Here is a 22,948-nt window from a genome sequence, read left to right on the forward strand (position 1 = left end):
GCTCATATATAACTAACTACCACCATGCCCAGGTACGTTAGTGACTCGACTGATAAGGACCGGAGGCGCTCGACCATAGGACCTTTAGGGTGCGTAAGTACGCTCGACTAATAAGGAGAGGTGCTCGACCATAAGGACCTTTAGGTGCTCGACTGTTAAGGATGCGTAAACAGAGGACCTTTAGGGTGCGTAAGCACGCTCGACTAATAAGGAGAGGTTCTTGACCATAAGGACCTTTAGGTGCTCGACTGTTAAGGATGCGTAAGTAGGCTCGACTGTTAAGGAGAGGACCTTTAGGGTGCGTAAGCACACTCGACTAATAAGGAGAGGTGCTCGACTGTTAAGGAGAGGAGAGGGAGAGGATGCGGAGGCAGGCTCGACTGTTAAGGATGCGTAAGCAGGCTTGACTGTTAAGGATGCGTAAGTAGGCTCGACCAATGCCTCCCCACCCAATAAGTAAATTGAACCTTTAGGGTGCGTTAGCACACTCGACTGTCAAGGAGAGGGACGGAGTCACTCAATATTCCGATGGTGAGGGTGCGTAAGCACGCTCGACTAATAAGGAGAGGTACTCGACCATAAGGACCTTTAGGGTGCGTAAGCACGCTCGACTAATAAGGAGAGGTACTCGACCATAAGGACCTTTAGGGTGCGTAAGAACGCTCGACTAATAAGGAGAGGTGCTCGACCATAAGGTCCGGAGGCGCTCGACCATAGGGAGAGGGCCGCCATCGAGAGGAGAGGATGTGGAAGCAGGCTCGACCAACGCCCCCCCATCCAATAAGTAAATTGAACCTTTAGGGTGCGTTAGCACACTCGACTGTCAAGGAGAGGGACGGAGTCACTCACTATTCCGATCGCAGATAGAGAGATAAGAAACCATATGTAGAAAACAAGGTTTACATGTTGTTTTTGAATATAGAACATTGTAGTTGGATATCAATGAAGTTGAAATAAGTAAAATAATTATTGAAGTAAATGAGAATAAATAAGTTTAGAATATGGAAATTAAAATCTTGTAATAAGATCGTAGTAAGAGGCTAGCCATGTTAATATAGAAATAGAAATTGACATGAAATTAGAAAGAGAAATTAAAATTGAAATTGGCATGTACTTTGAAATTAATGCATTGATTTCACAAGGCTGCATAGATTGACAACATTGCACTAAATACATACACAGAGTTAAAAGGAAGATGAACACCATTTTTAGCCAGATTGTTATGGAAGGTCGTGAATGCTATTTAGTCTATTAACATCTAAAAATATCATTAATATCTCTGTGTCAATAAAAAAGTAGACATAGATGTGTAAGTTAGCAAATCTTTTTTATTTTAAGAAAACCTCATTTCAGTGTACATTTTACACCATTTGTAGATCAATGGATTTAGAAAATTGACACGTACAATGAAATCAATGCATGGATTTTAGTGTACATGTATTGATAGAGTACTATAAAAAAAGAATAAGTGACATCTATGTATGCAAACTGTCCCATGGAGTTTGAATCCCAACAAGAGGAATTAGAATCAGGAAAACATCACTATCTTCTAAAAATAGTTTTTCAACAAGGTTCACTTGGCTATACAGATTAACAAAACTACAATTGACACATAGAGATAATGAAAAGGAAGACAAAAACATTTTGCAATCACATGAAATCCTATGAATATAAGTTAGTACATTAACATCTAAAAATATTATTTGACTCTTTTGCAATAAAAAAGTAGACATAGTCATGCAAGTCAGCAAATATTTATGGAAGAAAATTTGATTTTCATGTACATGAATTGATTTCAGTGTACAAGTTTTATTATTTCTAGAATAACACATCTAGAAATTTATATGTACACTGAAATCAATGTGTTAGAATTTGAACATGGATTGAAATATAAATATAAATTGACATTGAAATTGAAATTGAAAAATTGATATGTAAATTGAAATCAATGCATTGATTTTAATGTACATTTTTCATAATTTCTAGATCAATGCATCTACAAAGTAATGTACACACTAAAATCCATGTGTTAGAAATTTAATAGAAAGAGAAATTGAAATTGACATAAAATCTCACATATAAATTGAAATTGAGATACAAATTGAAATTGAAATAAAAATAGAAATAGAAATTGAAACTGAAATTGGCATTGAATAGAAATTGAAATTGACATGTACATTGAAATCAATGCATTAACTATTGAAATATGTTGAATTATGTGTATATGCATTAATTTTATCATCATTCGACATTGTCACTTTATTTCTATTCAATTTAACCCTCATATAATTCTTAAAATATGTTTCCAAATAATACTTTCTATGTTTTCCAAAAACTAAGAAAATTAAGTAATCCTAAAAAGATCATAAATTTCATCTCACATGTATACTTAAACATAATTTTTATCCTCTACAAATTAAATATAATGTTTACCCTCTACAAATTGTATCACTATAAAAAAATTGAAGATAGATTGACATTGATTCTTCTCAAGTAAGGATTCAATATATTAATTATTTCATTGTTATTATTTACTGTTTTCATTATTAAACATTTTTACACTGTTATTATTTGAATTCATAATCACTTAAATTACAAATGATCACATTCATCCCAGACATTTACATATACATAATGATGATCATCTAAATATTACACATTGTTGCTTGGGATTGGAACCAACATACATTCATCTTAACTCCATCTATTATGCACCGAGAGGGATGTGCAAACATTTACTTAGTTTTTCCACTCTAGAAGGAGATTTTCAACTAGAGGGATTTGATTAATTTTGGCACATGATAAATTTGGATTTTGGCACATGATAAATTTGGCGTTAAGATGGATTTAGGTTGGTTTAACTCTTGTAAGTCATGTTCCATGAGAATGAGATTCACATTTTTATTTTTATATATTGAGTGAGGAGGTAAGAATATAATTTTGTTTGTAAGTAAAAATAATTTGATTTTTATTTCAGTGAATATTATAAATTTTTGTAATTTTATTTTTTATTAAAATTGGTAAATTTGTATGAGAAAAAAAATGTGGCTAGCACTCACAGAAGAGATTTAAAATTATCCAATATAGGGAAATGGAATGGAGTGGTGTTGAGACACATCATACTATTTGTCTATACTAGCAATCTATTAAATAAGCATTTTTTTTCATGTAGGCAATAAAAGAAGCAAACCCTATCGGCATGACCCAACAAACCCAAACAAAATAGTTGACAAACCTAGTTCCCAATGATACATCAATATTCTTCATTAGGAGAGCCTTCAATCTTGCTAAAAGGAGACCCATGCTAAAAACATAGCTCATCAATGGAAATAAAGTCTTGGTGGAGGGAGTTGTAACTTGTAGCTCCCCATGATCCATAGTCATTGTGGAAAGGGATAGCAATGACATACCAAAGCCGAAACCAATCGCACACACTACTCAATCAACTAGTCATTGTGCCAAGGGGAAACCAAATTTCTGCATCGCAGACCATGTTGATTCCCATAGTTATCCCATAATGAAAGCATGGGAAAGGACATGGACCCATAGTCGGATGTTGTGCTAAGCTGACTACAGAGAAGGAATGAAATGGTCATATGTTTCCACCAAAGTTTCTTGATCCTTCACTTTTCTTATTTTGACAATTGGATGTTTGAATAAGAAAGAATCGAACCAATTAGTATGCATATTTCTTGGAAAGATAGGTCTCCCAGACCTCCGAATAGTTGAGGGAGTTCATTCTTTGTTTTTTATAGCAAAGGTTTGCATCATTTGAAGTGTCCACTTAAAAGTTGGGCACATCAAAGAATAGAATATACAGTTTTCCAGGAAAAAAAAACTTCTTTCTATTATGGAAAAGAAAGTGCATATATCAGTGAGAGTAAATTTCAATCACCATAGATGTGTTCAGACCAGTCATCATCTATTTGTTGACACAAATCGCCACATAGAAAATACATTTAATCGGACCATAACATTTGTGAATCAAACGACATAATCAAAAAACTTCCATAAGTCCAACACAGTGTAAAAACAAAGTTTTCTCTAGATAGAGGGCCCTCAAAGAGAACCCTGTAGTCGAAGAACCATGCTATAATGGGATGGAACCTTCCCTTATCAAAGAGTCAGAGTAGAACAATCCGAAACAGAGCAACAACCCAATTTTGATAATTGATTTGCTTCACTATTTTGAGATCGATAGATGTGCAAAATGGGAAGATGAAGAAAAACCACTGTAAGAGCTCTGATTGGAGATTTCCAAGTCTCGAGAGAAGGAGAATTTAGGGAACACCTATGCTTAGCCCAGTCAATAACAGATTTAGAGTCACCAAAGATAGAGAGAGACAAGATGTCAAGTTAGTGGGCACAATGGAGGACCCCCCAAAGTGCTAGAAGTTCAGCTTGAATCCTAGATCCCAAGCCATAGTGCCAATAAAACTTATAAAAGAGGCCAGGGCTGATATGAATGCCCATTCCACATCCACAGGAGTTAAAAGAGGATACACCATTGAAAAATCCTACAAGATAAGAGGACCAAAGGTCTCTAGGAGGGGGGGCGGGGAGAGTCAATGGAAGGCAATGGGACAAAAAGTTTAGAGTAATATGAGAGGATACTATAGTAGGTTCTCCAAATGTTCGGTGGAACATGGTCGAAGATGGAGGCATTTCTAGACTTCTAGATGCCCCAAATGATGAAGAAGGTGAGTGAACGATGCGATTTGTGTTCCAAAGACCACAAACCAAGAAAAGTGATAATGTCTGGACCTTCCTAGGCAGCAGGGTATCTCATCATATGGAGGACCCCATTCCAAACAAAAGAGACAAAGGGGCAGAGAATGAAGAGGTGAAATATGTCCTCTCCTGATGAGAGGTAGTGATTACATCTACACGGACCCTGGAAACCCTTCTTGCATAAAATTTCCAATGTGAGAATGTGGTTATGGGCAACAAGTCAGGAGAAGCATTTCAATTTCAGGGGAAAATTCCATTTCAAAGCCCTCAACAACCAAGGGTAAACTGGTATTTTTCTCATAGGCCTAGAGGTAAAATTTTATGGTTCCTTAACAATAACCCTCCTTTATTGTTAGCCACCAAACCAGATCAACCTGTCTACTTTTGGAAGGAGGAATATCCCAGACAGTTTTAGATTTGTTATGTAATTCTGTCATTCTGGTAACAACACCTTCGGAAGTTTAGACTGTAGATACTCTTTCCGATGAGTGTAGAAAGGAGTTGATAGGTCGTATTTTCTAAATATTTGATCAGAAATAAACCCATGTTATTTAGGTAGATGATGAGATCAAGTGATAGGACATGAAAGCTAATCAAGCCTGAAATTAAGTCAAGGCCTATTGCAACAGTGGAGTCGGAACCAAATTCCCACCTAAGATTACCAAAAAACTAGTGTTTTGTCGATGGAAGGCTTTTCCAAGAATAGGAGATGTGTGAGGGATCTGGAGCACTATTACGTAGCCACATAATAAATTCCCTATTCTTCATATATTTACTGCCAATTACTTGTTGCCAAAGTCCTTCGTTGGAAACTGCTTGCCAATTTTTTTTTAAGAGGAGATCCATATTGAAAGTGGTGATGTCTTTAGTCCCCCAACCACTAAGGGCAGTAGGATGATTGATTAAATCCATGCTAGCCAAATGAATTTTCCTTTCTCTACTAGTACCAGCCCATAGAAAGTTAGAAGTGATGGTTTTTAATTTATTGATCACACCCTTTTGTAACTTGAAGATGTGCATCCAGTAGATGGGGATGCTATGAAGGACAAATTATCAAAACAAGTCAGCCCCCAAGAGATATCCACTTGTTTGTCTAGTGGTTGAGTCTCTTCTATATTTTCTGAATGAGCCAATCCAAATCACAAGTTTTATAACCATTAAGTTTCAATATAAATCCCAGGTATCAGAACCCTCCATCGATATGAACAGTTTTTACCCCAAAAGTATGAGCAGTATGTAATGTCACTTTTGCATTCGGGTCTTTTGAAATCAGGATGGACTTGGAATTGTTCATGTAAAGGCCAGAAGCAAGGCCAAAGTATTGAAGGATAGCATGAAATGTTAGCCATTATTTAGGATCCGGCTTCCCAATAGCCATCAAATCGTCCACAAATATCAGGTGCGACAAGGAGATAGTCGCAATTTTGCATCCAGATATGAGCCCCTCTGATTTGGCAGCCTTGATTTTCCTGCTTAGGCCGTCAATGACTATAAGGAATAGTAATGGGGACATCACACAACCTTGTCTAAGCCCTCTGGAGGCTAAGAAGAAATCTGTAGGGAGGTCATTTATCAAGATAACAAAAGAAGCAGATTTTATGCATGCATTAATCTAATTTATCATTGTTTTGCTGAGGCCAATCTTCGCCAAAATCATCCACAAAAGTTCCCAGTCAACACAATCAAAAACTTTTGATAAATATATCTTCATAAGGTAGGCATCCAAATGGTTTTCTTGAGTGAATGAATGACGTCTTGGGCAACTGCAACCAGTCAACACAACCAAAAACTTTTGATAAATATATCTTCATAAGGTAGGCATCCAAATGGTTTTTCTTGACTAAATGAATGACCTCTTGGGCAACTGCAACCACGTCATGGATCTACCTATGCTTAAGAAAATCAAATTGTTCCTTGGAAATATGTTTGGACAAGAGAAGCTTAAGACGGTTTGCAATTAATTAATTATGGACTGTGAAAATATCCATACTAATTTTTATGTTGGAATTTAATAGAGGTTCAATCTTTCAAATAAGTGATAAAATTTCTTTGTAAAATAGTTGGAGGAGACTGTTGCATTTAACAACATTAGGTAAGTGTTTCTTAGTTAGATCGTAAGACAATATCGCCAAATGAATGAGAATTACATGGTATGTTAACTGGTAATTTTTGCACCCTTTTCCGTAATTTTTCCAAGGTATTTTATTTTATTATATTATATTAGATGTGAGAAAATTGTGATTTTCTTGTTACCAAATTCTGCATTAATTTTAAATTCATTTTAATTAAAAATATAATTTAAATAACTAAATATTTATATTTTATCAATAATAATTATATGAGTAGTTTTTAAGTGTAATTTTTTTAAAAGTTTTCAGGATTATTTTTCGATCTAATTTGTTGGTAAAGATTTATTGAAATTACAAATTTGATAGGTGAACTTTCACAATCTAAGTGCCCATGTATTTTTGAGTGTGTTGAATCCATATACACAATCAAACAACTAGTTGAAACAACACAAATCAAGATTTGACCGCAAATCGTCTAAAAACTAAACTTAAATATACTCCATAATTATATTAATTTTTTTTAATGAAAATTGAATCTATTTTTAATTAAAATATAATTTCAAAATAAAATATTGAAATTTTATTATAATTATTTTATTAAATTTCGATGAAAAATAAAAGGAACATTCACCTCTAAAGACTATGCCTAAAAATGGAATTTTGGGGAGGAGGGGGCGGCTTAATAGATTTTAGAAAATCGTAATTGTCATTTAAAAAAAATGTATAATGTTTGAATTCATTTTTAATTAAAAATACAATTTAAATAAAGGAGTATCAGGGCTTAATAGATTTTAGACTAGCAATTGCCCCAAAAGGTGCAAATAAAGGCCGATAGAAATGTTAAATTGAAGAATTGTATTTTGGTTCAAAATAATAAATATTATAATAATTCAATCATCCAAACTAAACCTAGTCAATAAATTAACCAAAATAAAATAAATCCTTAATCAAAATTATACAAATTAAATCTGGTCATTGGGACTATTGCAGTCACCTCTAGCAGAGGTCCCACCAATGGCAATAATAATAAGAAGAAAGCTGGCAATATGCGTAGGACTACATTTGATAAACATGGACAGAATTTTGAAGAAGAAAAGGAGCTGCAATTTAGGCCTCCACCGGTTGAGCCTTCAAGGCCGAAAAAACATAAATTTCCTAAGGGTAAGGCTCCAAACCCACCCGTTTTTTCACCAAAAACCCATCGTTTGTCTCCCCAGCTTGAGTCTTCAAATCCTCCAGAGTTTCTGAGAAAAACCCATCAATTTTCTCCTCCAATTGATCCTCCATTTCCGCCTCAGTTTTCAGGAAAAACCCATGATTTTTCTTCTCTGGTTGAGCCAACCCAAAGCTTTTCTCATGTGGGAATGAACAAATCTAAAGTGGCCGCGGCCGCATCCAACGTCTTGGAAGTTCCTCATAATGAAGATATGACCAACTGTGTTAGGACTAAAGATGGCACAAACCTAGATGGCCTATCCACGGACAAACTGAATGCAATGGCTGAAAATTTCATTCATAATTTCAAGCAGCAGCTCATGTTATAGAGAATTCAATCCCGCAACGAAAGGAGGGGCAAATAGCCCAGCCCCATGGAAGGCCTTGGGCTATATCATTGTACTCGGCAATTTTTAGGCCGATTGCTTTAAATCGTTATATTTTTCGATTATGCAATGGCAAGGATATGAATTTCCTGTAATTTTTGTTAATGTTTAATACAGAACACGAGGCCTTGTGCCAATGTTGTTAGCCTTGTTGCATCTGGCACCTCGCCAAAATGTTTGCCGGTGAAAATCAATTTTACATGTATTGGAGTCTTGGTATCCACAAAAAGTCATTTTCAGATGTTTCTTTTTCAGTGGCAGATTGCTGGATCCTTCCATAATCTGTCTATTTTGTCTGAATTTGAACATGATGATGATTCTTTGTTAACATTGTCGTATTCATTCATATGAAGCAGTCTCTGGCATAGGTGCCTAATTGAGCTGAACTTGTTTCATTTACATAGTCCAATCTTCTTCAATGCTAGAAACATTGACAGGCTTTGAAGAAAACTTTTTACAGTATTTTGATTTTAATGCCTCAATAAGCAAGCATTTTGTTTGTCCAAAAAATATGTTGTTGTCATTGAGAACTTCCGCGAGTAATAGGTCTATTGACGAACAAGCTTTGTGTTGTTATTGTTGAATATATATGAAGCGTCTGAATGCTAAAGAAAATGAATTGTTATTATTGAATATATATATGAAGCATCTACTAGTAACCAAGCATGCTTTTAGTACTCAAATGCCTGTTGTAACTCTTGCTCGACAAGAATGGATTTTATTATTTTTATCTCTTTCATTGTCAACAGTCCTAGTCATAGTCCATATCCAAAATCAGGCTGGCTGCTGTTAGAAGCTGATAATGTGAATCCTCTGTCATCTTAATAGTCTGCTATTGTATTCTCTTCAAAGACTTAAACATACCAAGCTGATAATTTAAGTATATCTGCCAATGACACAAACAAACACATATATAATATATATAATACTGGCTGATAACCTTTAGTTCTAGTGCTATGTTTAGTCTGTTTCTTGTTATCCTCTCCGAGTAGGGCACGGTATTTTGAGATGTTTAATATTCTTATTGGAAGAAATGTAGAAAAAATTACAAGGGATGGTTGTTGCAAATGATCAGTACATTGTATGTCTAGTAGATTCAGTTGGCTGATGTTTGGGTGAAGGTTCATAGGAGGTTACTATATTTTTTAAGGTCTGTTGGTCTGAATACATACAAGCAGAGAAGTTTGCAAAGTTATGCAAAGACATGTTTCTTTCAACTTTGTAATGGTCTTAGGATTGCAGATGTGTTTGCTTTGTTTGTTCTTTGAAATACATGGGTTAAAGATAAAAGAAAGTCTGGCATTAATGTCTTGCTCGAGACTCTTTTATGTCTATCAATTTTCTCTTTCAATTCAAAGAATTGCAACAGGTTTATTTTGCTCTAGCAGTTGAATGCCATTTCAAATATAGATTACCACTGTATTTTATTCAGTTATGAAATAATTTCCAGTTGAGTCTTTCCTGCTAATTGTTTGCAAAGGATCGGTGTTCTGAACATGGATAGGTTACTGTTTTGATGTTGGAAATGGAAGGTGGTTGTAGGGAAATCAATTTATCATTAAGGAGAAAGTTCAAACAACTTTCATAGCCCAGAAGGTGGTCTCATCCAACTTCTCAACCTGAACGTGCTACAGAGGTGGCACTTCCACCAATTATATACATTCTGTCTGCAACAAGCCTTCGTTGATGCAGAGTTCTGGAATCTGGACTGAGAGGAAAGGGTGGCAAGCAGACTCTGGTTATCAGTCTCATATTATTATAGTTCACTTGTCAGTCTACCTTGCTTTATGCAATACACACACACACCTGTGAGTTAATTTTTAGTGTAACTGCTTCTAGAGTCCTAGGCAGTTTGCCTACCACCTTATTGCAAACTTGTTTTTCTGTTATTAAAATTCTATCTTCGGAGGAATTTTCATAGCCCAAAAGTTGCACTTGGCAATTAGCATTCATTGCTGCACACTTATAACAAAAGTTTCACTTGGCAATTAGCGTTGGATTCATTGCTGCACACTTATAACAAAAGTTGCACTTGGCAATTAGCGTTGGGGTTCATTGCTGCACACTTATAACACAAGCTCATTCTAGCAATTTTATATGGGATACATTCCTACAAGCAGCAGAAACATATTCCCTATACACTCTAGTTTTATGCTGTATTATTTCTCAGTACTTCTTGGTCATATTAAATCTAAGCGGGTTCAAAATTCTATGTTAGTAGAGTGATCTCAAGCTGCAACGGATGACAAGGAGCATTAACAGATGCTTGGAAACTAACACAAAAACCAAATGAAACGCAGTGTTTATGGATACTGTTAACATTCTATAATTAACCTCTTCCACTTACCATATTAAAGAAGAAGCTTCGCTGAATGTAATGGTTTGTGAATATTGTCGTTGATATCTAGAAAAGAGAAAAAATTGTGTTTAACTGATATTATAATTAGTATTACAGAATGGGTTAGTTTTATATTTCTAAAAAGAAACCCAAAACTCTCATTATCGTATTTTGTAGAAGATGAATTGGTAAGGGGAGATCTGGATTATTCCAAAGGATAAATGATGATACAAAAGGCTCAAAAAAACCTTATGGTTACTGGTATGTCCTTTTGAACACCATTAGTGGACTGTTGATGATGTGATAACAGATGTTAAATTTTTTTTAGATAAGTCATATGTTGGGTATTCACGAGGTGTAGAGTAGTTAATTTGTGTGGGGTTTAGTCCTGTCTGTCACTAGTTCAAATTTCATGGGGAGGGGTTGAGGGTGTGAGCCAACTGTGGGGATAAAAACTGTCTCATGTGGTGTCCGGGTCTGACTGAATATTGCACAATCCCGGTAGAATTTAAAAGGACTTGAAGCCGAGCCAGACCAGAACCAGAGACTTCACGGCTCAGCTAGGCTAGAACTGGACACCTCATGACTCAGCCAGACTAGTTGGAGGCCTCATGACAAATCAAACCAATTGAGCTAACCCACTGGGTTCTTGGCAGTAAATATTTCCCTTCATTATTGGATAGAGAATATTTCTGATAACATTCAATCTCCGGACGAACATGGGGGTGTTGGCCAATTTATCCCATTGCAGATCACCTTGACAAGAATGGAACATTCAGGATACCAAAACAAGGTGGATGAGGAGGCCTCAAGCCTCAAGGTATCTAGCCATCCAACTATTTTGAGATTAGAATGTTTGGGTGGTTCAATCTTCGTATGGGTTCAGCAACAAAAGATAGACTATATAGCACTGACCTTACAAATGCACGTTGTGTAGTTTGCTGGGGGATGCATAACGGTTAGGCATGTTATGTGGATTTGCAAACTTGCCAAAACATTTTGGGTCTGGATTGCCGCTCAGTACAGGGGTGTCTTTTTCTCTCCTTCACATAGGAAAAGGATTTTTTTTTGGAGATCAAATGAATGATTTGACAAATAGTAGTGGGTGAAACGTGATAAGATTGATTGGCATATTTTTCTTCTGAAAACCAAGAGAAACAATTGGTCCATTCAGCTTGAGAGAAGTTTTAGCTGTTCAATTTTCCCTCTTTTGAATTCAAAGCACTACAGGTCAGATATATCAACTTGAAGAGACTGGGTACTGTAAACTCAGTTATAAATCATTTCAGTATACATATATACCCTCCATTATTCATGAGGACGTTAATGATTTATTTGGTAAGAAAACATACTTGTTCTACATAAACGAATTTACGGTTCGGATCTTCTTGCAATGAGTAGACCAAAGAATCCAATATGTTCCTCACACAGGTAGGTTGCGCCGGCTGCAGATATGATTCACAGTCTATGGTAAATACATTTCATTCAGATGCATTACAACAAACCGATTAATGTAGAATAAGGCTTGATATTTGAATAGAGGAATTAATAAGACCTGAAGACTGTCATTGGAGCCTACGTAGTACTGATCAACGGTCTTAACCCACCCCACGCCGTCGTGAGTATGGGGGACCAAATACACATTAAGCTTGCCTTCCACAGGCCCAGCTGTTGTATTGTAGTGAATATACACACCATTAATCCTATGCTGGGATAACAATACTGAGCTTACCAGTAACAAAACCAGTGCCCTTAATGCAATAATCATTCTGCAGTGCACTAGTATATTGCAGAAGCTTGTAGTTGCTTGCAACAATGGATATGATCACAAATTTATATTGGGATTGACTGTAGCAAACTTGCAGTTGCCCTACAAGCAAAAGGAAGAGGGCATTTAACTCAAATTTAGAAGATAGGTTAATCTTTAGACGCAGAGACATCCGGCGTGAGTAAAAATTTAAGCAACCTATGTTTCCATAGATTTATTTAAAAGAAAGAAAAAATAATTTCAAAAGACAATAGCAGAAGAAGAATTTAAGGTTTGACGACAGTGAATCAAACCGGAGGGATTCCATTCATTTCCAGCAACCGCCAGAGTTTAGACGGACTCAGTAGCAAAAAAATACGGAGTTCGTGGAAGGGTCAACGCCCTTAATCATCAAAATATACAGAAGTAACCCCAGAGGGAAAATCCACACATCAACTTAGGAACTTCGTCAAACCCTACCAAACAACGACGGATTTCTGGAAAGAACAGCGCCGAGGATATATCCGTCATTCTGTCGCTGTTGGGAGAAGATAATAATACTGATAATGATAACAATTCGAGGCAGCATATATGTGCAAGGAAAGCCGAGCACCTGCTCCCCCAATTCTTATCCACGGTCGCTCCCGTCACCGCAAGCTTCTTCCTTGTCCTTCAAGGATACCGATGAAGAAAACAACAGCACCAAATCTCATTTTCTCTTTCAAAAGCGCGGTATTTATGAAGATCCCTGGCCTCCGTTAAAAGGATCACGCGGATGAATCAAACCCTGACTTCGACTATTGACTGCATAACCAGAAATTAAAAATATTAAGTAATAAATATAAAACCGCGTCAAAGACCGCTGGAAGTCGGAGGATAAAGCCCTAGCTGCGCAGAATACGAACAAATTAGCGGATGTTAGTTCCTCAACGCTGCCCCCCTCTGGCCTTTCCATGATACCAAGTGCCTGTTCCTCGTCCAAGTATTAAACAAAAATCACTCCAGTCCAGGCATTTCACCTACTCTGTCATATTGTGAGAATTAAAAGAAGGAACCCCATCGCTGCTAACTCTACACTGCCTTCTCAGTAATTTGTAACGTTTTATTCACGGATTACAGGGAGCTGTAACAAATTTGTGGATATTTCTGCCTGCGAAATAAAAGAAGGAACCCCATCGCTGTTAACTCTACACTGCCTTCTCAGTGATTTGTAACGTTTTATTCACGGATTACAGGGAGCTGTAACAAATTTGCGTTTTATTCACGGATTACAGGGAGCTGTAACAAATTTGCGGATATTTCTGCCTGCTTCATGTAGTGGGTGAAGATTCGAGACCGCCATAGCGTTGGCGTAATAGTTTTCCATTGAAGTTTTGCCGGAAGTTCTCAATCACTGAGAATAAACAGAAATTGCCTCAACATTAACAATTTGCCTGTTGTATGCCCGCCAGATGTCAACGCCAGGTGTCATCCTCAGAATGAAAAGGACGACAAAAGTCTCACTCAAAGGAAGGCCTATCGGCCTAAAAATTGTAATTGTCATAAAAAAAAATTGTATAATGTTTGAATTTATTTTTAATTAAAAATACAATTTAAATAAAGGAGTATCAAATTTTATGAGTAATAATTATATTGAGTTCATTTTTAATTGAAAATATAATTTAAAAATTGAAGTATTGAAATTTTATTATAATTATTTTATTAAATTTTTATGAAAGTCAAAAAAATCATTTTTAGAAACTATATCTAAAAATGGAACATCCCTTTTATAATTGTTATGGTAACCTGAGTAGATCTATCTTAATTCGAGATCTATCAAGTGCTGAGAGGGATCAATCTTTTTTCTGAATGTAAACTTTGAGGAAAGGTTTGCAACTTGACAAATTGATAGAGAGTTAAAATGGATCTACACTAGATTACTATAGTCAATTGAAAATTACTATTTTAGCAAATTTTGCATAAAGTTTAAATTCATTTTAACTAAAAATATAATTTAAATAACTAAATATAGTTTTTAAGTGCGGCTTTTTGGAAAGTTTTCCGGTTTATTTTCCGATCTAATTTGTCAAGAATTTGGTGGGGATTCATTGAAATCACAAATTTGACAAGTGAACTCTTCACAATTGAAGTGCCTCAGAGGTTTTTGAGAGTGTTGAATCTATACATGTAGTCAAAAAACCATTTGAAACAACACAAATCAAGATTTAGCAAAAAAATTAGTGGTCAAAAATCCTCAAGAAACTTTAAAAAGTCACACTTAAAAACTACTCTATAATTATATTGAGTATGTTTAATGAAAATTAAATCTATTTGTAATTAAAATATAATTTCATATAAAATATTAAATTTTGTTATAATTATTTTATTAAATTTCGATGAAAAATTCATAAAAAGACACCTCTAAAGATTATGCGTAAAAATGATTTTTTTTTGGGGTTTTTTATTAAATTTTAGAAAATTGTAATTGTTGTCCAAATTTGCATAAAGTTTGAATTCATTTTTAATAAAAAAATACAATTTAAATAAATAAATATCAATTTTTTATAACAATAAAAAATACAATTTAAATAGATAAATATCAATTTTTTATAAAATAATTATATGAAGCTTATTTTTAATTGAAAATATAACTTAAAAAATAAAGTATTGAAATTTTTTTTATAATTACTTTTATTAAATTTTATGAAAAAAAATTCATCTCTAAAAACGAAATATCTCTTCTATAATTGTTATTATAAGCCACATAGATCCCTCTTAATTTAAATCTATCAAATTATAATTTAGTGAAAGGGGTGTAGATTTATTAATCATCTTGCTTAATTTCTATACCAACTAGTCCCAATTTTGAACTGAATAGTATGTATGAGTTGACTTCTACCCATATATATGTCATGGAATTGACTATTGGTTGACTTGTTGATTGTGAATCAACATATAATAGGGTTGATTATGTTCATTGTGAATGTTTTGTATGGACGATTTTTGGAAAGAGATTTGTTAGCCCAAGTGGGTAGCAAAGGCCATTGAGGTTGTCCACATTTATCATGGGTCAATCCATTGGTTCAAGAAAGTGTCATGGATAGAAAGAATATTTTAACGTTGAAGTCATAACGCATGTGTTAGAGACATTGGTTACTAATTAATATAGTTTGGAATGCAAAGGGGTTTATAAGACGGTGATGGTAAAAGACATAAATTTACATGGCAGTAATTCTTTTTTCTCAACATTAAGGAATCAACTAGATAGAGACATTCACCCATATAACTAAGATGAAGTCAATTTGAATTTTTCTTGGCTTTTGTTGATAGTTTTGCTAAATAGGTATATCAAATGGATGTGAAGGGTGTTTTCTTACATGGGGATTTTATTGAGGAGATCTATATGTAGTAGCTTGGTTTTTGTGTATATTGGAAATTTTGTGTGTAAATTTTTGAAGTTTTTGTATGGCTTGAAACAAGTACTTAGGGCATGTCATATGAAGATTGATAAATTTTTTCTTCAACTAGATTTTAAACATTGTGAATTTGATTTTGCTATTGATTGTATTATATGTGGATGATTTTATTGTCGTTGAAAATAATGGTGATTGAATTTTTAGTCTAAAGGTAAAATTCAAGGATACATTTAAAATGATTAACTCAACTATGTTGTGTTTTTTCTTAGCATCCATGTTTCGAAGATGGATGTTAGTACCTTCATTTCTGAACTAAAGCATGTTTTGGATATACTGAAAATATTTTGCATGGAACATTATAAGCCTTGATCTACTTTATGAGGATTGTGATTCTTCAAATGCCGATGCTACAATGTACATGCAACTTATTGGTAATGTTATTGGTCTGACTCATAGACTTGATATTTCTTTTGATGGTAGTTTGGTATATAGGTTCATGATCAATATAAAGTAGATCCATTTGAAGGTTGGATAGAATATTTATGTCATGTTAAAGGCACATATCAACTCAACATTAATTATTTCAGTGAAAATTCAAATTAGTTAGTGTATGTACATAATCTAATCAAGTTGGTGATGTGGATGACTAGAAGTTGACTTCTAGATATGTGTTTCAATCTTGGATTTGGTATAGTTTTTCATAAATGCAAAAATAAATAGGGTATTTAATTATCAATCATTAGTGTTGAGTGTAGAGAAGTAGAGAATGTTGGATTGAGGAAGTGTAGATTCACAACCTAATGCGAAATATTCTGTTCCCTCGTATAGAATAGACTACAATGTATTGCAACAATTAGAGTAGTATATGAGGGGATCATAAACGTATATCTTATAGTAAGATGATATTCATACATGCTTTCTTAGATAATCTAGGGAAATCACCCTATTTGTTTGATAAATCATAGTAACTAGAAATTAAAACATTAGTAAGAAAGTAAGTAATAATATTTTCTATGATCAAATGTAATTTCATTACCATTTAGGAATTTTATATTTTATCCTAGCATGATAAAGATAGATAATGTAAAACCTTAAGTGTAAAATTACTAATATTTATTGTAAAAATTCATTTAGTTTCCAAATTTCTTATTACTAGGAGCATAATCAATCCTCTATCATTTTGAATCAAGGATAAATTTCCAACCTGCTTATTCCCATGAGCATAATCAACCCTCTATTATAATGAATTGGGGATAAATAATTTCACATGAGTATTTCTTCAAGCTTCTAATATACAACAAGAAATATAAATCTTAAACAAAGAAAGAATGAAATAGGAAAGTCAAAACCCCATATAGCCCAGAAACATTATACCCTTATAGCAGCAAATGACAACTTAGAGCAACTCATGGAACTATTGATTGAAATGGAAGTGCAGCTCACCCAATGATATCCCTAGTTCTTTTACCTAAGCTTTAATATTTATCCAATTCCTCCTTGCCAACCCAATGGTTCACTTCAAACCATTAGCCCTTTGATCCTGCAAACTAATGAAGCACAAATATGTAAGAATACCATGACTAAGAAAAGATCACAACCATTTCTTACTTTCTTTCACCTTCTTTTAATACTATAGAATCCAACCTACAATACCAAATTTCAATAGTTTACCACCTCTTTTTCTTCCCTTCTATAATAAATAATGCAATAAAATAATACTAAACTTTAATATTATTAATATCAACTAAGAATATTATTGTGAAGAAGAACATAAATAATCTCTACTTCAATAGTAATATTCCCCCTACCCACCCACTTAGATTGCAAGTGAAACGATGATTCTATGTGGTTTGAAAGTTATACAATCAAATTTTAACAAGGTGATATAAAGCATTAATCTCGAGGGAGCCTAAAGCTAGCTAACATGGCAAAGCCATGATTCATGTAGGACATCCATCATTAGCTATGCAATATCAAAATGAGAAGTGTCATTCACCCATAATGTCATTCACCCATAATATTTATTTGTGGTATTTACCATGGTATTTTAATTTAAGAAGGTTATAAACAAGAGGTATAACTGCCATGCAACATAGTACATGCCTCTAGCATTAATTAATTGATTAAAGGTTATTCTCTAATAATGAAAGATGTTGGCACAAAACTCTTTGCACAAGCATTTGTTAATAAAAATATAAGTGTGTCGTGATGTTCCGCGCTTCCATGTACATATTATTGTTAATACCAAATAATCCATTTGTATTGCAAATACCGCTAATTAATTGATTAAAGGTTGTGCTCTTATAATGAAATCTCTTTGCTCAATGAAATCTTTCCACACAAACATTCGTTAATAACAAATACAAGTGTGTCGCAATGTTCCACAATTATGTATGCATTCTCTCTCCACAAAATTCTTTTGCATAATTATTATTATATATTATTGGTAATATTTAATACTAAATAATCCATATTTCCATATTTTGAATACCACTAGTCAATTGAGTAAATGTTGTGCAAATTGTGGAGAAAACTCTGCATAATGAAACCTCTCAACCAAGACCGAGTGTGGAAGTGTGGAGAATAATCTCTCCATGGAAATCTCTCTACACAAGCATTTGTTAATAACAAATACAAGTGTGTTGCGATGTTTTGCACTTCCGTACACATTTTCTCTCCACATAATTCTTCTGCATCATTATTATTATATATTATTGGTAATATTTTAATTCTAAATAATCCATATGTCTGTATTCTGAGTACTACTAATTAAATTTCTAAACATTGTGCGGAGTGCGAAGAAAACTCCGCATAATGAAAACTTTGCACATAATGAATTGGAATTTGCTTCAGGCTATGATATTTCTATTATCGCCTTCGGTTTTCTTGATTGTTTGGTACCTGTGAATCGAGTTGGCTTTAATGGCGAACACAATGGCTTAAAATCAAGGAAAGTTAGATTGATGATATATATATATATATATATTTGGACTAACTTTACAAGCATATACTAGAATTTACTTCAAACTGCAATCTTTCAATTATCGCCTTTGATTTTCTTGATTGTTTGGTATCTGTGAATCAAGTCAACATTAATGGCGAAGACAAAGGCTTAAAATAAAGGAAGTTAAATTGATGGTATATATATATATCGTTGGAGTGACTTTGCAAGCATAGAGTCAGGGATTAGAGCCATACTTTGCCAAGTTTATCAACAAGTCTGGTCAAGTTGAAGTTTATGGAGCACAATTTTGGAATTGCAGAGGAAGAGGTCAACATTTCTTTAGTTAAAATGATTGGTGCTCTGGATTTCTCATCGCTTTGGTCTCAAAGCATGCTCAAATGATTCTATCTAAATAATGGGTCCATTTCGAGCTTTTGAATAAAAATATGGCAATATTGGAGCCGACGCTGGAGTGGCTGCAATTAAAAAATGAAATGTTGAGTTTTCATGTGGATAATTTAGCTTAGGCAGAGGACGTTAATGCTGAGCAGGACGATAATCAAGAATATGAAGATACCATGGTGGAGCATGGGATTTTAGCACCTCACGAGGAGATTAGCTTTGACTCTACTCGTGACCAGACTCCCCTCCTTCTCAGCTTGAGACATAAGTTAATGAAGCGCAAATTGCTTCTGTTATGGAGGATATATAGTGATTTAGGCAGTTGTTAGTCTTTTTTTTAATTATGTTATATAGATATATTATGTTTGTAGGTATGTTTTGGAGACTGTATGGAGAAAATCAGTTTAGAATAGATTTTGAAGTCCAGTTGTGAATTGTGTCAATCCTTCTTGGTTTTTTTTGACATTAGAAGAAGAAATTTTGGTTGATGATATACAAGTTTGTGGAATTTCACCTTAGTTCTTCATCGAATTCGAAAATAAAAATGAAACAAATCCATGCATGATATTTATCTATATCACTCTATTTAATTTGTTGGCTATACCCTACATCAAAGTAAATTGTTGCTTTGCTTTTGGTGTAAGATCTTATTATGCTAACCTTTTTGCAAACCAAAAAATATTCCCCTAATTTTAAAATGTTTTCGTAACTTATTTAGCGATTTGTTTATTTCCCTTCCTAGTTAACGTGAGCATTTATTTGGAAAATCAACATTGTATAATGATTATTTCTTTTTAGCAAATCGATCGGTATTCTAAAATATTATTTTCACCATTTACTCAAAAAATGCATGCATAAATAATTTTCTGCAACTAGTTTTATTATGGGTGAGTAAAGTGATATGCAGAAAACAATATGTGTGGTAGAATCTTTGTTCATTGTTTTTTACACTTTTATATACATTATCCATCCGCACATAGAAACATACTGGAGCACAAATTACTAAATATTAAAAAGTTAATTAAGGCCAGTAATGAAATCGTTATGCTAAAATAAAAACTTCAACTTTATCTTCGCATTCCACAATAATGACAAAGTATTGTCTGCAAAGAACGAGTATGTGTAGAGATAAGGGACTATCAAGTAGAATTTCGCAGAATATAAACTTTGACTACACCTTTTCACTCTGCAATAAAGATAAATTGCAAAAATGCGAGAATTCTCAAATAACGAGAAAATGTGGGCCCCACATAAAGAAGTATAGCCTTAATCAATTAATTAATAGTAGAGGAGATAAGGGAGTGAGGACAAGCACGTTGCACAATAAAACTTTGACTCTACCTATGAACTCCAAAATAACGACAAAATATTGTGTGCGAAGGATGTGTATGTGCGGAGATAAGGGAGTATGGAGAAGCACTTTGCATAATAAAAACTTGGACTTTACTTCTGTACTATGCGATAAGGAAAAATTGCACTCACAGTCAAAGTTGAATCAATCATTCTATTGTTAACATAAAAATTAGTAAATGATAATTAAAATATATATAATTAGAATAGAATTGTATGAATGATATCCGCACATTGTTTCAATGTTATATCAGGCGTATTGGCTATAAAATCATATGCATATACTTGAATTCACTGAATAAATGCTGAAAATATTATTTTAAAATATCTATAGATACAATTTTATCGATATCAAAGTAAATTATATTAAGCATTTCGGTGATAATGTGATTGTGTATCATTTTTATGAGTAGATATTACTATCATTGTTAAGAATTATTTAATTCTTTGATGTTCACATTCCCTGTCCACACAATTCTTTTGCATCATTATTATTATATATTATTGGTAATATTTTAACACTGAATCATATTCTTAATATCGTTAGTTATTTTAGTAAAGGTTGTACAGAGTGAAAACAACACTCTACACAATGATAACATGATTGCATATCATTTTGCTGAATAGATATTAATAGCACTGATAAGAATTAATTAATTCTTCGACGTTAAGTTTGAATTTTCATTCTCTCTCCGCACAAATTTTTTGCATCATTATTATTATAATATATTATTAATACTATTTTAACATTGAATCATATTTTGAATACTGTTAGTTAATTGATTAAAGGTTGTACGGAGTGTGGACAAACTTTGCATAATGAAATATTTGTTCGTATAATGAATGTTATCCACTCAAATCTATCTGCAAAGTGAAAGCTCTTCGCACAATGAAATCTCTCTGCACAAATCTCTCAGCATAATGAATGATTTCTACGTAAGTGTGTAGAATAGATATTTTTCTGCAATGTCGCACAATCAATTTCTATCACACTAAATAATCCACACTCTAGACTTTTTTCAGAACATGTGTGGGAGTGTGAAAAAAGTTTAAACCTAACAGACAATGTTGCAAAATCAACTTCTCTGCACTTCAAAGCCAACATACAATATCAAATCTCATTTATCAAATTTGATCTCGCGTATTGCACTCATTATTTTCTATTTTCACAATTTAACATTAGTGTTTATAACATATTTTAATACGTAATAATTCTAATGATAACATGTAATGTGCAATTTTTTTAAAGCATTTAGTACTAGGCCATGAAAAAAAGGACAAGTGTGTTATATGAAAAAATTTTGTCAAGCGGGTAATGTTATGAAGATGTAGAAACTTGGAATTCACACTTAGCATTGAAGAATTAATTAACGCTTAGCAGTGATATTAATATCTATTCAGGAAATCAAAATGAAACTAACTTCTCGCTCAAGTGCTTAATAACATTTACTATGATGCATTCTGTAATGATTACTGCTTTTAAGAGAGCAACTTTAGCTAGAGATGTTGCTGCTATTGGTGCTAGTGCAGCTGGTGTTGGTTATGGGTAGTTTGTATCTATAGGTGACCATTCAAAGAGTTTAGTCATAGATGGAGGATATGTGGACGAAGTACATTTTATGAGTTAGAGATTATGTGACGCAGGAAAAACCTGCGATACCCAGAATATGCATATAAAATGCATAATCTCGTTTGTCCCAGGAATTTCAATGACTTGCTTGGTCAAACCTTCATTACTTAAGGTTCAACGCCCCTTAATTGGTCTCATGCGGAACGAGTTAATAACTAATTCCAATCTGACCCTTTGGTAATCCTTTGTTGTGGAACCCTATAACTCGACCCTTTATCCTTTATGATAACTTTGGTTAATTCTATAACCGTGCATGTTAACCAAACCCCACTCTATGTGCCAACTCCTCCTTTATCACAATCACGGAGTTCAAAGGACTCAATAGAATGTGCATTCAGAACTCCCGTCTTGTGATATGCGATTGCCCTTTCCACCGTTGATTTCATCCACCAGATCAACGGCTGTCGCAATATCGCATTAGACCAACATGTGACTTCATTGCCTCTCGCATGCTATATGCGATAACAAAACCAGACTTCAAATATAATGAAACTGTGCCTATAACCTTCTCGGGTCCGCTCCTTTCCAATTCGTCAATTGAACAGCAACTAAACAACAACTGAACAACAACTGAACAACAATTGAACATCAACTGAACAACTCTCGGGATTGAACAACAATCTGTAATTGAACAGCACTCGGGATTGAACAACAATCCGTAATTGAAAAACACTCAGGATTGAACAACAATCCGTAATTGAACAACACTTCTCTGATTGAACATCAATCCGTAATTGAACA

General features: G+C 33.9%; 1 long non-coding RNA gene across 1 annotated transcript; it reads right to left on the reverse strand.

Annotated features, from left to right (window-relative positions):
• Positions 1–13,171: 13,171 nt before the first annotated feature.
• On the reverse strand, positions 13,172–13,913 carry LOC149193740 (uncharacterized). The gene is made up of 2 exons (XR_016254991.1): positions 13,392–13,913; positions 13,172–13,290 (listed from the first exon to the last, which is right to left on the reverse strand). It is a non-coding gene; the product is annotated as an uncharacterized LOC149193740 (long non-coding RNA).
• Positions 13,914–22,948: the final 9,035 nt, after the last annotated feature.

The sequence above is a fragment of the Pinus tabuliformis genome, chromosome 2_2 (genome assembly GCF_031772625.1).
Source record: "Pinus tabuliformis cultivar Carrire ecotype Pingquan chromosome 2_2, CPIR1, whole genome shotgun sequence".
In the NCBI taxonomy this organism is placed as follows: domain Eukaryota; kingdom Viridiplantae; phylum Streptophyta; class Pinopsida; order Pinales; family Pinaceae; genus Pinus; species Pinus tabuliformis.